At 38.8% G+C, this 13,608-nt stretch overlaps 1 protein-coding gene across 2 annotated transcripts in view; it reads left to right on the plus strand.

Moving 5' to 3' along the window:
• Positions 1-13,608, plus strand: part of HTR4 (5-hydroxytryptamine receptor 4) — a 138,214-nt gene that overhangs the window by 56,201 nt on the left and 68,405 nt on the right. The window lies entirely within an intron of this gene.

Raw genomic sequence — 13,608 nt, forward strand, 5'->3', positions numbered from 1 at the left:
TTGGGTATGCCTGTGAGGAGGCAATGGTGATGGGTCTTCTGGGTGTTTAATCCCAAGTTGATAAGAGTTGTGTGGATACAACAGGTCTGGATTCTTGATTTATTTATCTTTCAGTTAGTCTGAAACCAGAGTTTGCCTGAGAAGGGCCAAGTCAAGTGGGTCCCAATATCATAATTATAGAAGCCTGCTGAGAGAAGGAAGGGACTTTACAAACAACTCTGATAAAAATAGAACATGAACCACAGACTTGAACCACATATGCTGTCTCGAAGTTTCCAGTAACTGTGTTAAAAATAAACACAGATGGGCTCGGCAGCGTGGCCTGGTGGCTAAGGTCCTCGCCTTGATCCCATATGGCTGCTGGTTTTAATCCCGGCAGCTCCACTTCCTCTCTATCTCTCCTCCTCTCAATATATCTGACTTTGTAATAAAAATAAACAAGTCTTTAAAAAATATATATATATATATAAAATAAACACAGATAAGGTGAAATTACCTATTCAGCTCAGTATATCCAAGATATCTCAACTGTGACATGATTTCCCACAAGTGTTACAGTGTCTGTACTCACTGCTGTCTAAAGCCACAAGAAAAAATTTTACCATACCCACAAACTCTTTCTCAAAAAGAAGGTCAGATAAGACCTTGATACCCAAGCCCCCACGGCCCTTTGACCACAATAATGAGCTAGTTATGTATCTATAACTAATATATATATGCATAGATATACTAATTTAGAAATATATATATTACTAAATTTTTGAAGTCTAATGTGTTTTACATATATAGTACAGATGAATTTAGATTAACCACTTTGAAATGTTCAGTAACTATGTGTTGCCAATCTTTACCATAATTGGAGAGTGCAGTTCTAAAACTCCCATGAGCCATCACTCCCCCCTCCAACTTCTACTTTCACACCTCCCCACACACTGTAAAGACTGTAAGTGTATTGCTTTTTCTTATGCTCTGATTCTCTTGTGACTTCACCTTTCTCCTCAACACCACTACCAACAGGTCAGTTTCATAGCAGACTTTTTTTTCAACACAGATAGTTCAACTTCTAACTTTTCCTTCCAACTTTTCTGCCTTCTCTCTGTTTCTAAATATTTATTTTATTCTTGAAAGTTAGAATTACAGAGACAGAGATTTTCCGTTTGCTGGTTCATTCCCCAGATTTTTGAAACATCCAGGGCTGGGCCAGACCAAAGCCAGGAGCTTTTTCAAGATCTCCCACATGAATGACAGGGACCCAATCACTTGAGTCATCTTCTGCTGGATTGAAAATAGAGACAGGACATAAACTGACACCCATATGGGATTCCACTGTCGCAGGTACTAGCTTTTCCAGCTATAACACAACATCAGCTTCATCACCATCTTTCATTGAGGTTGTTGAGCCCTTACTTGGTTCTAGGAGAGAGATTCTGCCCTTGCTCCCTTAGACACAGAATCTGTCCCTACATTGCCTCTCTTCTTTCCTCAATGAAAAAGCAACTTTAATTTTTCTAATTCTCTTTGCCTATTGCCTGTTTGTATAATCTAGCTGTTTATGAGGGGTATTTTTTTAAGCATGAAATACAGAGCTTTTTGTTGCTTTTCTTTCTTGGTATCCTTTTTAATATCATCATTTGCCTCAGGATATATGGTTGCATTTTCAAGGTTTTTGGATATGTGTCACATTTTTCTGCTGTTTTTGGTGAGTTTGTTAACAACACATTTCCCGCTTTGGCCTTTTTAAATCTTCCTCGCTACAGTTCCGCAATCTTGGTTGGATTAAGGAAACCACGTGAAGAGGTGTGGGGACTCCCCTTTTGAAGATTCTCAGTCTCCGTATTTCCAGTCTTGCATTACAGCAGTGGCCAAGTGGTGTGGGCTCCAGCTGGCATCTTTAGTGCTTTCCTGGTCTTCACTGAGGATTTCTATTGATAGTTCCATGTGGTCTGTACATAAAAATTGGCCTGAGGCAAGAATCAGAACAAAAACAATTTTGTTTTGAATTAAGGGGCCTTAGGTTTCCTTTCCACTATTAACTTAAACAATTGCCGAGTTTCTGAAAGGAATTTGCTTTCTTAGATGATCCATTCATATTTGATTTAGTAAAATATCAATTGATAGTATTTTTAATTGTATTTTTGCAAATGTTACTCATTTTACTAGATTAGGTTTTACTAGATTAGTACAGTTGGAAGAGAGTTAAAGATTATCTGATTCAATCCCCAGTGTTTCATGAATCAGGAAAATTAGGTCCAATAAAAGAGTGAGGTATTGCTTGCCCCTTAAAGTGGCTAATAGGCAGATATAGGGTTCCAGGGCTGCTGATTTCCAGCTCAACAGAATTTTATCTTTATGTCCTTTTCTTTTTTCTTTCTCTTCTTTCTTCCTTTCCTTGTTTTTGTTGCTTCCTTTTTGCTTTATTCCTCATTCCCTTATTAATTCTACTAGGGAATCTGGATCAATTCCATTAATATTTAACCTTCACAAACTATGCACTCTGTTAAGTGAAACAAAAATGAAAGCAGTTGGAATCACCAGTATATGTATTTCTCAATGTATATTTGACATCACCAAAAGCCTGGATAATAGACCTAGTTATCTGAATTCAGTTGACAATGGCCCATTACTTTTAACTTTCAATATTCATATTCATGTCTTGAATGAAAACCAGATTTGTGGTTGAACACTGATACATTGAACAGCCAAGTTGAGAGACTGCAGCTGGAAGATCTCAGAGCAAGGAGAAGCAAATACAAGTGGGGTAAAGCTTTGTGCAAATCTAATACCAACACAGAACTGTGGAACATTGGAGCTGTTACTGCTGTTATTTCTCAAAGGCCAAAAGCAGAGAGGTTTTACCAGAACTGGTTGTATTAGTTCACCCCATAGGTACAATGAACGTCAGTACTGGAACACAGCTGCTACAAATCAGCAGTCCTCCAAAGGGAGATAAAGAAACAAAGAGTGACCACTCTCCCACTGATACCTCCTGTTGACTAAAACCACTGCACACCAGAGGAAGGAGAATTCAACTGCCCAGGAGGATGGTGGAGAGTGGGTTGGAGGAGCAGATGTGGCACACAGGCTAATGGCAGTGAAAGGGGTTTTTAGCAAGGTAACTATTCACTTGTTTTTAGTAGAGACAGTTTGAGTTTGGGTTTCCATCATTTAAAACTGAAGTCTCCTCCTTAATTCATTGTTGTAATGAAACCAGGTAAGAGAATTAAACTGAATGAGTACTTACAGAAATGAAAAAGAAATAATTATGTCAGCCTGAGGAATTACTAAAGTTAATAAAGCTATGGTTAGATTCAGAGGTGAACAGGAAGATGCAGTTAAATTATCTTGTAATAATCATTTATCCTGATTTTGCAGGATTTATGGAATTAAGAATCCTATTCTGATATAGTACAGAAGTCCAAAAATACATTAGTTTTTGCTAAATTTATCAAGCAACTTACAATTTTATGTATGCAGATAATACTAAAAAAGTCTGCAGGGAAAAAACCCTATACATGCTGAAAAGAATTTGAATAGTATACACCAAGGTATTTACCTTGCTTGTCTCTGAGAAATTGGATATAGGATGGTAACTTTCATTCATGTGTCTGTTTTTCTGCCTTTTTTGGTTAATGATTATGTATTGCTTTGTAATAAGACAAAATGAACTAATGAAGGGAAGTGCTGATGACAGGGAATAGGTGTTCTGACCAGGAGCTACAAATCTGTGTGGAGAGACCATTCCTACTGCTCTCAGGCTGGAGGGTATTGAGACTTCTAAACATATCTTGGAAAAACAAACTACCAGAAAGCTTTAAAACATATAGCTTTTTTTCCTTTCTAGGCAAACCCAAGAGTGTGTCTAAAAGCACCAACTTTTGTGGGTCATCAAGATGGCTCACTATCTATTTCCATGTATTTCTTCTTCCTGCCAATGTCCAGAATCGATTCATTGAGCTCATACATGGCCCTTGTTGCCTAGCAACATCAGAGGAATTACTGTGTGTGCCTCTTAATCACCATATAGTCGTATCCTTTTATCATTTATTTTTTATTAAAAAAAAGAAAAAAATGGTTGGCATTGTGGCATAATGAATAAAGCCACTGTCTGTCATGTGGACTCCAGTTCATGTAGCAGCTGCTCCACTTCCCATCCAGCTCTTTGGAAGTGTTCTGAGAAAAGCAGCAGAAGGTGGCTCAAGTACTTGGGCCCCTAGCACTCAAATGAGAGACGTGGAAGATCTTAGCTCTTGGCATCAGCTGGCTCAACCGTGGGTTTTGTAGTCATCTGGGGAGAAAATCAGCAAATGGAAGATTCACTCTCTTTTAATCTGTATCTGATAAGTAATTAAGCAGAAGATAAATATTATGAAAAATAGGAAAAATTGTAAACAAAAAACCTCCAAACTTCCCCTTCTCCTCCCTGTCTTCCCTTAGAGTTCATTGAACTTAAGCCTAATGAATACTTAACTAATCTCAGATAAACATTCCAAAATTCTAGAATTAAAGTACTTGATCTCTCTTGACATAACTTTGTACAGAATTTCAATTACTTAACTGTAGACATTTTCATTGAGATGTTAGATTCTTTTTTTTTTTCCTTAAGATTTATTTGAAAGGCAGAGGTATAGAGAGAGGTAGTGAGAGTCAGAGAAAGAAAGGAAGGGAAGAAGAAGGAAGAAAGAGATTGATCTTGATTTGCTATCCCCTAGTGAATTCCCCAGATGTCTGCAGCAGTCAGAGTTGAGCTGGTCTGAAGTTAGGGTACAAGAGCTTCTTATAGGTCTCCCCCGTGGGTGTGAGGGCCCAAGTGCTATGCCATCTGCTTTTGCTTTCTCAAGCACATTAACAGGAAGCAGAGTTGAAAGTGGAGCAGCGGGGACTCCAACCAGTGCCCATATGGGATACTGGTACTGCAGGTAGAGGTTTAACTTGTTACGCCACAGCACTGGCCCCATGTTAATTTCTTTTGAAAAAAAAAAAAAAAGCCATTAGGGCCCAGTGCAATGACTCAGTTAGCTAATACTACCCTTGCAAGTGCCAGAATCCAATATAGGTGCTGGTTCATGTCCTGTCTGCTCCACTTCCCATCTAGCTCTCTGTAGCCTGGGAAATCAGCAGAGGATGGCCGAAAGCCTTGGAGCCCTGCACCCATGGGAGAAACCCAGGAGAAGCTCCTGATTCCTAGCTTCAGATTGGCTTAATTTTGGACATTGTGGCCATTTGGGGAGTGAATCAATGAACGGAAGGTCTTTCTTGCTGTCTTTCTCTGTGTAGATCTGCCTTTCAAGTAAAGAATAAATCTAAAAAAATGCCATTAGTTCATCAACTTAACATCCTTTGTGGACTGCCTTCTGTGTCAGCGTAGCACATGCAGGAGGTCTTGTTTTCATTGCATGTACCATGTTGTGAAGGAGATGGACCCTAATTAGAGATAAGAAAATGACATAAACTGAAAAAGTTAGGTAGAGAACATGTTTCTGTAACAAGTTTCGCATGAACTGCACATGTGCTGGAGAGTTAGGTAAGCCAGTCTTGGACATTAGTGACTGAAAGGTGCAATGCAGTGTGGAAAGTCAGGCTGAAGAAGAATGAGGCAGACATTAGAAAATTTTGTAAGCTACCTTGAGAGCTTTGGTTTTCTGTCTGAGTCATGGAAAACTGTTTCAAGCTGAGTTGTAAAGTGGCATTTGACATAAATGGTATACAATTTGAATGGGTTACTGTCTTGGCTTTTTGGAGAACTGTGGGCCTAGAGTATATTTAACTTTGTTGTCATTGTTGTTCAAAGAATTGAACATGTGGGTAGATCAGAAGTGAACCTGACATGGATCCCATACTACAGGTTCATATAATTAAAAAGGAGACTGCAACACTAGAGCAATCCATAATGACCAGTGTAGAGAATGGCGTTGTGTTTCATAGGGAATATCTGAGCTGAGTGTCCTTTGCTGTGTGGTTCAGAGGCTGGAGTGTTGCGTTCACTTGAAGCTTTTGGAAATAGCTGAAAAAACAAAGCAGCTTCTGAGATGGGCCTCGTATGGAATATATACACAGTGCTTTCCAGACAAGATGTTGTAGTCAGGTAAGACTGTGTCTTCAGAGTACTGCCATTCCACCTCATCTCTTTGCAGTCTTGTTTATTATATGTGTGCTGGCTTATTGTATAAACTGTTAGTTCCAGGAAGTCAAAAACCCAGTCCAACTTGTTCTCTACTAAATTTCAGGCTCCTGGTAGAGTACCTTTCAATAAATATTTGCTGAATGGATAAATGATTGACAGGAGTAGGAAAAATCAAAGTTTATACAGAGAAGAATGAATAACAGCTTGGCGAGAGTAATGGTTCTCAGCTAGGACAATACTTCCCAGCACCACTAGGGAGCATTTAACAATGACTAGAGATGTTTCTGATTGTCATACTGAGGGGGAGGTGATAATGATATGCTGGCATCAAATAAGTAGAGACACAGAATATTGTGAGATGCACAGGTCACAATACACAAAACATCCAGTCCTGGGCACGCATTTGGCCTAGAGATTGAGATTCCCACTTCCCACAATGCCAGGTTTCAAGACATACTGTGGGGTTCTTTTTTATTTTTTAAGATTTATTCGTTTTCATTCAAAAGGCAAATTTACAGAGAGAAATAGAGACAGCAAGATCTTCCATCTTCTGGTTCATTCCCCAAATGGTCACATGGCCAGAATTAAACCAGTCTGGGGCCAGGAACCAAGAGCTTCTTCTGGGCCTCTTATGAGGGTACAGGATCCAAATTCAATCCAGCAAAAAAAATAAGTGTAAATAAGTCAATTGTTGGAAAGACTGAATAACCAATAAGTAAATGAGAAGTTCTATAATCTCACAGGAAAGTGGGAGAAATGCTAACACACAATGAGATACCATTTTATACCTACTATATTAACAAAAATTAGTAAATCATAGACAATTGGTATTGGCAGGATGTGAGGGAGCATAAAATATTATTCATGGGAGAGTTAAATGTAACTGTTTTGAAGATCCATTTGGAAATATTTTCATATACCTATTTTAGGAAAATTTTAGTATCATTTGCGGCAGTACAAATGAAAAATGACAAATCAGTCCCTTTGGAATTCCCTTCTACACTTCTGCCCCATTGAAACTGTTGAACTCATGCACAGGATGTTTATTGCAGGTGTGTATGTGTGGCACATGTGTGCATGTTGGGCCTTGCTTGCTCACAAGAGGGCAAATAATGGTAACAAATTCTCTATAAACAGGAGAAAGGAGAGCTTATTCATATAGTACAATGTTAATAAAATGAAGTAACACAGACTACAAGCATGGGGCATGCAGTTTCAGGAACATGACACTGATTTATAAAAACAGGTTTCAAAAGGATGCTATAATACCATGTCATTAATTACATAAAATACAAAAATGTTTAAAACAATACATTATTATTTATGTTGGTACCTGTATATGATAAAAAGAACTAAAACGTATTTGGGATTGATGTGCATGACTTTTAATGTAGTGCTAATTTCTGGGGATAGAAAGTGATCCCTGGCCCAGGATAAAGCTGAGGCATACCAGCCTCTTGCTCCATTCCCCCAAAATTTAAGTCCCTGTGCAAGCTTAATCTTCAGCCAGCTGACTCTTCCCCAGTAAATATTACATAAGGCAGGCTTTATGGTCATTCCATGCTTGTTTGCTCAATGTAATGTGTTGCTTTCCTATACCTTTTCACGTTTGTAATGTTTCATAGTTTAAAATTGTATAAAAAGTGGTTTACCATGTCAGGTGTGTTAGAGGTTAAATCAGAGAGATGCTGAACATGTCTTTTTGTTCTGTAAACATAAAGATATATTATAGTTTATCAGTGAAGTGCAGAGCCGGCTGGTGGCAGAAGCAGGACTCTGGCTGAAGCTTATGAGTTTCGGTGTTTTCATTCCTTGCATTTGGCTACACTACTTCCATGTGTGGTTAAAACTGAGTTAAAGAATTTGTTCGAAAATGAGTAGGGGGTTGGAAAAGCTGATATGATTATTCCCTGCTAAGGCAAACGTGGCCACAAGAGGAATATTGGGGGGCGGGTGAAGGGACAGTACAGAAGACGAAGAGCTGAGTATCTTGTGCATACAGCTTTGGTATCTGCAGGGAGATGATGCATCTGAACCAGGGACCCTCTCCCCTGGATCAGACAGTCCTGGAGCCCAGCTGGCCCAATGTGCAGCCTCAGCAATGAAACAGCAGAAAATCTGCAGCTTGAGTTTTCCCTTTGTTTCTCCAAAGGCTTCCTTAAAGGAATCCCATTCTCTTGCACAGTTTGGATCCTTGCAGAACCTGCTTAGGAAGAATAAACAGTAATTAGTTATATAAAGTGACAGAAAAGATATAGATACAAATTAGGACTGGAGGATGAAGGCACCAAGGTATCATTATGTGGGAGGAGCAGGCATCCCACCTTCAGTTCTGCTGAGAGGAAAAGCCTGCAAAAGGTGGGCTTTGCCTAGGCAGAATCTGATGTTCTGAAATCCTGCCACCACCTCCCCAGCTTTATTCCACCACCACCACCTCAAAGTATCCTTTCTCTGTACAACACCGTATGATAAAAAAAATCCAAGTACTAGCCCTGCATCTACCATAAATTTGCTCTGTGACCTTAATCGCCTTTCTTTTCTAAGCCTCAGTTTCCTTATTGTTAGATGAAAAAGGCAGACTGAATTGTTTCTAATTCCCTTTCCCTTTGATATCTTACATGACTTCAAGAGTCTTCAAAATACTTCCTCTATGCTGGATTTTCCACTCAAAGTCAAGAGTATTCTATTTGGGACAGCAGAAGAAATTACATTTGAGCTACATACAAAGGTGCTGTGAGGGAACAGGGAGGTCATGTTAAGTTGCTGAACCAGTCAGGTGTGACACAGTGGGGTACAGAGGTCTTAGCCAAAACACCCCCATGCAGATGCTTCAGCAATACTGTGTGACTAGGAACTACCAGTGTACAGCCCGTGACTTAAGCAAGGGAAACTGATAGAATTTTGGGCATCCATCCTGGGAGGTGTAAGAGGTTTGGGGGAATGAGACTACAGAGCAAAAGGTAGGGGTATAGGATAATCAGACAATCTGCTATTTCATTCAGATTTGTGGAGAGGCAGCTGTGATACATTTCACCAAACCCTCATCTGTCATATGCATCCCTTGAATCCAACCAGCTGAATCTTGAGACAAATCCCAGACCTCATTTTGCTTTTATTTCACATAAAAGGATTTAGTAGCTTTACTCCAAACTAAGTTTTGTAGCTTATCCTATAAAGCAAATTTGAAATGACTTCAGAATTCATTCACTTATCCATTCAACATAAATGGCCAAGCATGGTTCACAAAAATTCATTGTACAAAGATTGCATCTGGTGTCTATAATTCGAGAGCTCCAACACCACCATTCATTTGGGCAGATATTTATCAGATGCCAGCTCTGGTTTCTGAAATGCAGCAGTAAGTAAGGTAGGGTTTCTGACTTTATGCAAAGCAGTATCCAGCACATGGGAACACAGAAACTAATAAGATGCTATCAGCTGGCTAAATGAGGTAAAAAATATATATATATAATAGAGAGTTATATCTTATATGATGGAAACATGTCACCCAAATAATACTTGGAAGGAAGAACAGCCAGACAGAAAGAGTATCTGGTATAAAATTCATTAATAGGGCAAATTTGAGGGAATAAAATCCAGACCATATTTATGGAGCAGAACAGAGACAGGGTGGCAGGAAATAAAGAAAAAGAGTGATTAGACTTTGTTTCTCAGATATTTGGCAGACAGTAAGGAATAGCTAGTGATGGTGTACAAAACTTCTTTAAAATTTTTTATCAACATGAATGGATTTCACAGGTATAATTCTAAGACAATACCATATTGTCCTCCTCTCTGCCTCCCTCAGCACACCCCTCCTTCTTTTCTTTTTTCCTTTAATTTTTGCAAATGTGTAATTTTAGTCCACTGTATAATGAGGACAAGAAACCACCACAGCTTGACTATTATTCCAGCACCTCCTCCCACTAACTGCTTTGTGGTCTGTACATAGGGACATCTGCAAGTCATTTAACTGCTTTGGGACTCCAGTGTCCTCAGCTATACAAGGAGATGGTCATGTCAGTTATATCCTAGGAATGTTCCCACTAGGAGATGAGCACTAGGAGAGTAGGAATATTATTTCCATCATGTATTTATATACTTACAATGACCAGCATGGTTGTGCACATACATTTGGCACTCAGTAAATATTTGTAGGATGAATGTTGAGCAATTTTTCTAGCTTTCGCACTCTAGGTTGCTAAGGCAATCTGATGAATATTCATTAGTCTTGTTTGGGAATTTGTGCTTTCCATGGCCAATCTAAATATAAAATTGTGAGTATAAACATGTTGTTTTGCTGACCAATTAGATAGAATCTGCATACATCTCCTGCAAATACATTGGATAATAATAAAATAATTTCAGAGATCAAGTCCTAAGTTTAACTACAGTACTATGTATTAAAGGCTTGCAGTATGCCTGGAACCGATATAAATACTTTGTAAGTATTGCTTTATTTAATGTTTAAATTGGCTCTCTGAATAGGGCAATGACAGGGAAGTTAGGTAGCTTTTTCAAAGTTGGGCAGCTAGCCAGAACTCATAAGTAGGTCTATCTCAGCCAGTACCTTTCGGCACAGCAGCAGGTTGCTTTCTGAATTGTTGCTACTTGTACTGAATAAAATGTTCTTGTGATTAAAGCTGCTGCAACAGGTCTGTGATAGCAAAGATCTGTGCCCCTTTTAGTTTTTCATGTTATTACCCCTCATGTATGACCTTAAGTTGGCTGCTATTTCTCTAGACATCAAATTCAAGATGAAGGGGGCACAAAGATAAAAGTCCAACCTTTTATTTAGGAGAGTAAAATTCTTTCCCAAACCATTAGGTTACTCTTACTTGAACTCACTGGCCAAAACTGTCTTGCCACCTTGGGTAGAAGGGGAGGTTAGAAAAGAGAAGAGCTTGATAAAAAGGAGCATATTGGTTCCTTCAACAAAATTGGAGTTCTGGGATCCAGTGCAATAGCTCAATTAGCTAATCTTCCCCCTTCAAGTTCCAGGATACTATATGGGTGCCAGTTCATAGCCCAGCTGCTCCACTTCCCATCCATCTGCATGCCTGTGGCCCGGAAAAGCAATAGAGGATGGCCCAAATCCTTGGGACCCTGCACCCATGTGGGAGACCCGAAAGAAACTCCTGGCTCCTGGCTTCAGATTGGTTCAGCTCTAGCACTGTGGCTACTTGGGTAGTGAACCAGCAGATAGATCTTTGTCTCTCCTTCTCTCTCTAAAATCTGACTTTCTGATTAAAAAGATAAGCATTTTTTAAAAAGAAATGAGGATTCTGCCATCTAGGAAGAAAGAAACAGTGGCTGTTAGAAAGGTTGCTATTGATCTGCAGTACCAATGTGGCGTGGTTTACCCTTGAATTCTTGCAGAATCTCTGCTTACTTTTCAGGTACGATGCATTGTTTTTGCTTTATTGTTAGTTGTTTGGGTTCATACATGAACATATAACAGAACAAAAGAAGGTAATCCCTAAACTGAACCTTGAGGATTTTAGACACAAAATAGATAAGTGTAATTATACAAGATATGACCCTAAGTCATTGGCTTTGCCACTATCTATGATTTTCAACAAATTCTTTCTTTTTTCATCGGTGAAATGAAATGTTTATCCCAATGACATATGAAGCCTTTTTAAGTGCCACTCATTGTTGATCCTGTATATGGATCATTGATTGTGGATTGAACTTGTCAGGAATGAAGAGTTTTAGTTTAACAGGCACAAAATCTTTAATATGCTGTTAGAAGATTTGAGAGTATTTTCGAATTCTACTTGTCATCACTAAAAGCTGGGTAAGATGGGGTAAAAAGGTTTAAAACAAGTAACAAGTAAAGTTAAATCACACAAGCTTAACAAAAATCAAATGTGAATGCTAAAACAGTTGCATTTTTTATTAGTCAAAATCCCACCATCATGTTACTGTGAAGTGATTGGGAGTTTCTGGATTCTGACATTGATTAGAATGTATATAGCAGTTCTTCCTGGAACACTGAAAACAAACAAAAACAAGCCAGCAAGTAACTGTACTGCTTCCCAGGAAAGAGCAATTCCCCAGAAATGCCTTGCAGAATGCTTCTCTCCTCTGTGGAGGGGAGGTAGACGTCTGACACGTGTTCAGAGAGACTTTTGGGAGTCTCCTTTGTAGTATCAGGTAACAACAGCAATGATGGTATAAACTTAGATTTATGAGTGTTCAGTATGTTTTAGAAAAAGCCTGTCGTAACAGATTTACACTTTTCCTTAGCTGTGAATTAGGGTGGGAGCAATCCTTGCCTCTTCCTTTCATTTGGTCCTAGCCAAAAGACAAGAAGCAATCTCCTATTTCATATAGTGAATCATTACTGGGTGCTCTAAACAAGGTTCATTTCAAAAGGGCTGCTGGAATGACAAGTTTTATATGTAGAAAATTCTAAATACTTTATAAAACAAAACAGTGTCCTTTTAGAATTGATCAAGGAATTCACAATAGAAAGCGGTGGAGTTGAAGAATACAAAGCAACATACAAAAATCAATTGCATTTCTATATATTAGTGGATTAGTTATCTGGAGAGAAAATTAAGAAAATGATGTTATTTACAAGAACACTAAGAAGAATAAGATATTTAAGAATAAATCTAACCAAGGAATTGGAGAAGTCATTTGCACACCAAAAGTTATAAGGCAATCATGAGAGATATTAAAGAAGAAACAAGTGACTACTTCTGTCTGCTTTCCCTGGAAAGATTTTCCATGCTCATGTATCGAGAGAATTAATACTGTTAAAATTTAAACAGCACATGAACCAACAGATTCAGTACAATCTCTTTACAGATACACGAAAAAAATCTTAGAATTCTTATGGAACCACAGAGGGCCCCTGATAGCCTCCTCTCCCTAGTTTATACATTAGATTAGTAAAATAAACCTGGAAGCCTCACATTTTCTGATTTTTGAAACATGCTACAAAGATGAGACTGGCATTATGGATATAATGGGTTAAGCTGCTATCTTAGACACCAGAATACCATATACCAGCTGCTACAGTTTTGACCCAGCTCCCTGTTAATGAGCCTGAGAAAGCAGTGGAAGATGTCGCAGTCTATACTCACACCAACAGTGGATTAGGGTATCTTCTTCCCCATATCCTCACCGACAGTTGTTGTTTGTTGATTTCTGTATGTGCGCCATTTATAGAGCAGTTAGGTGGAGCCTCAGTGAGGTTTTAATTGCATTTTTTAATAGCTAGGGAGACTTAGCATTGCTCATGTGTCTAGTAGCCATTTAAATTTCTTCTTTTGGAAACTATCTGCTCATGTCCTTCACCCATTCGTTTCTTTACAAGGTTGCTTCTTTTGCTGTTCTCAAGTTTCTGAAACTCTGTGCAGATTTATTTTTTATTACATTGCATTATGTGACAGTTTTATAGGTACTGGGATTCCCCCGACCTCTCCCCAAACCCTCCCCCCATGGTGGATTCCTCCACCTTGCTGCATTGCCAC

Source organism: Ochotona princeps, chromosome 19, assembly GCF_030435755.1.
Source record: "Ochotona princeps isolate mOchPri1 chromosome 19, mOchPri1.hap1, whole genome shotgun sequence".
NCBI lineage: Eukaryota > Metazoa > Chordata > Mammalia > Lagomorpha > Ochotonidae > Ochotona > Ochotona princeps.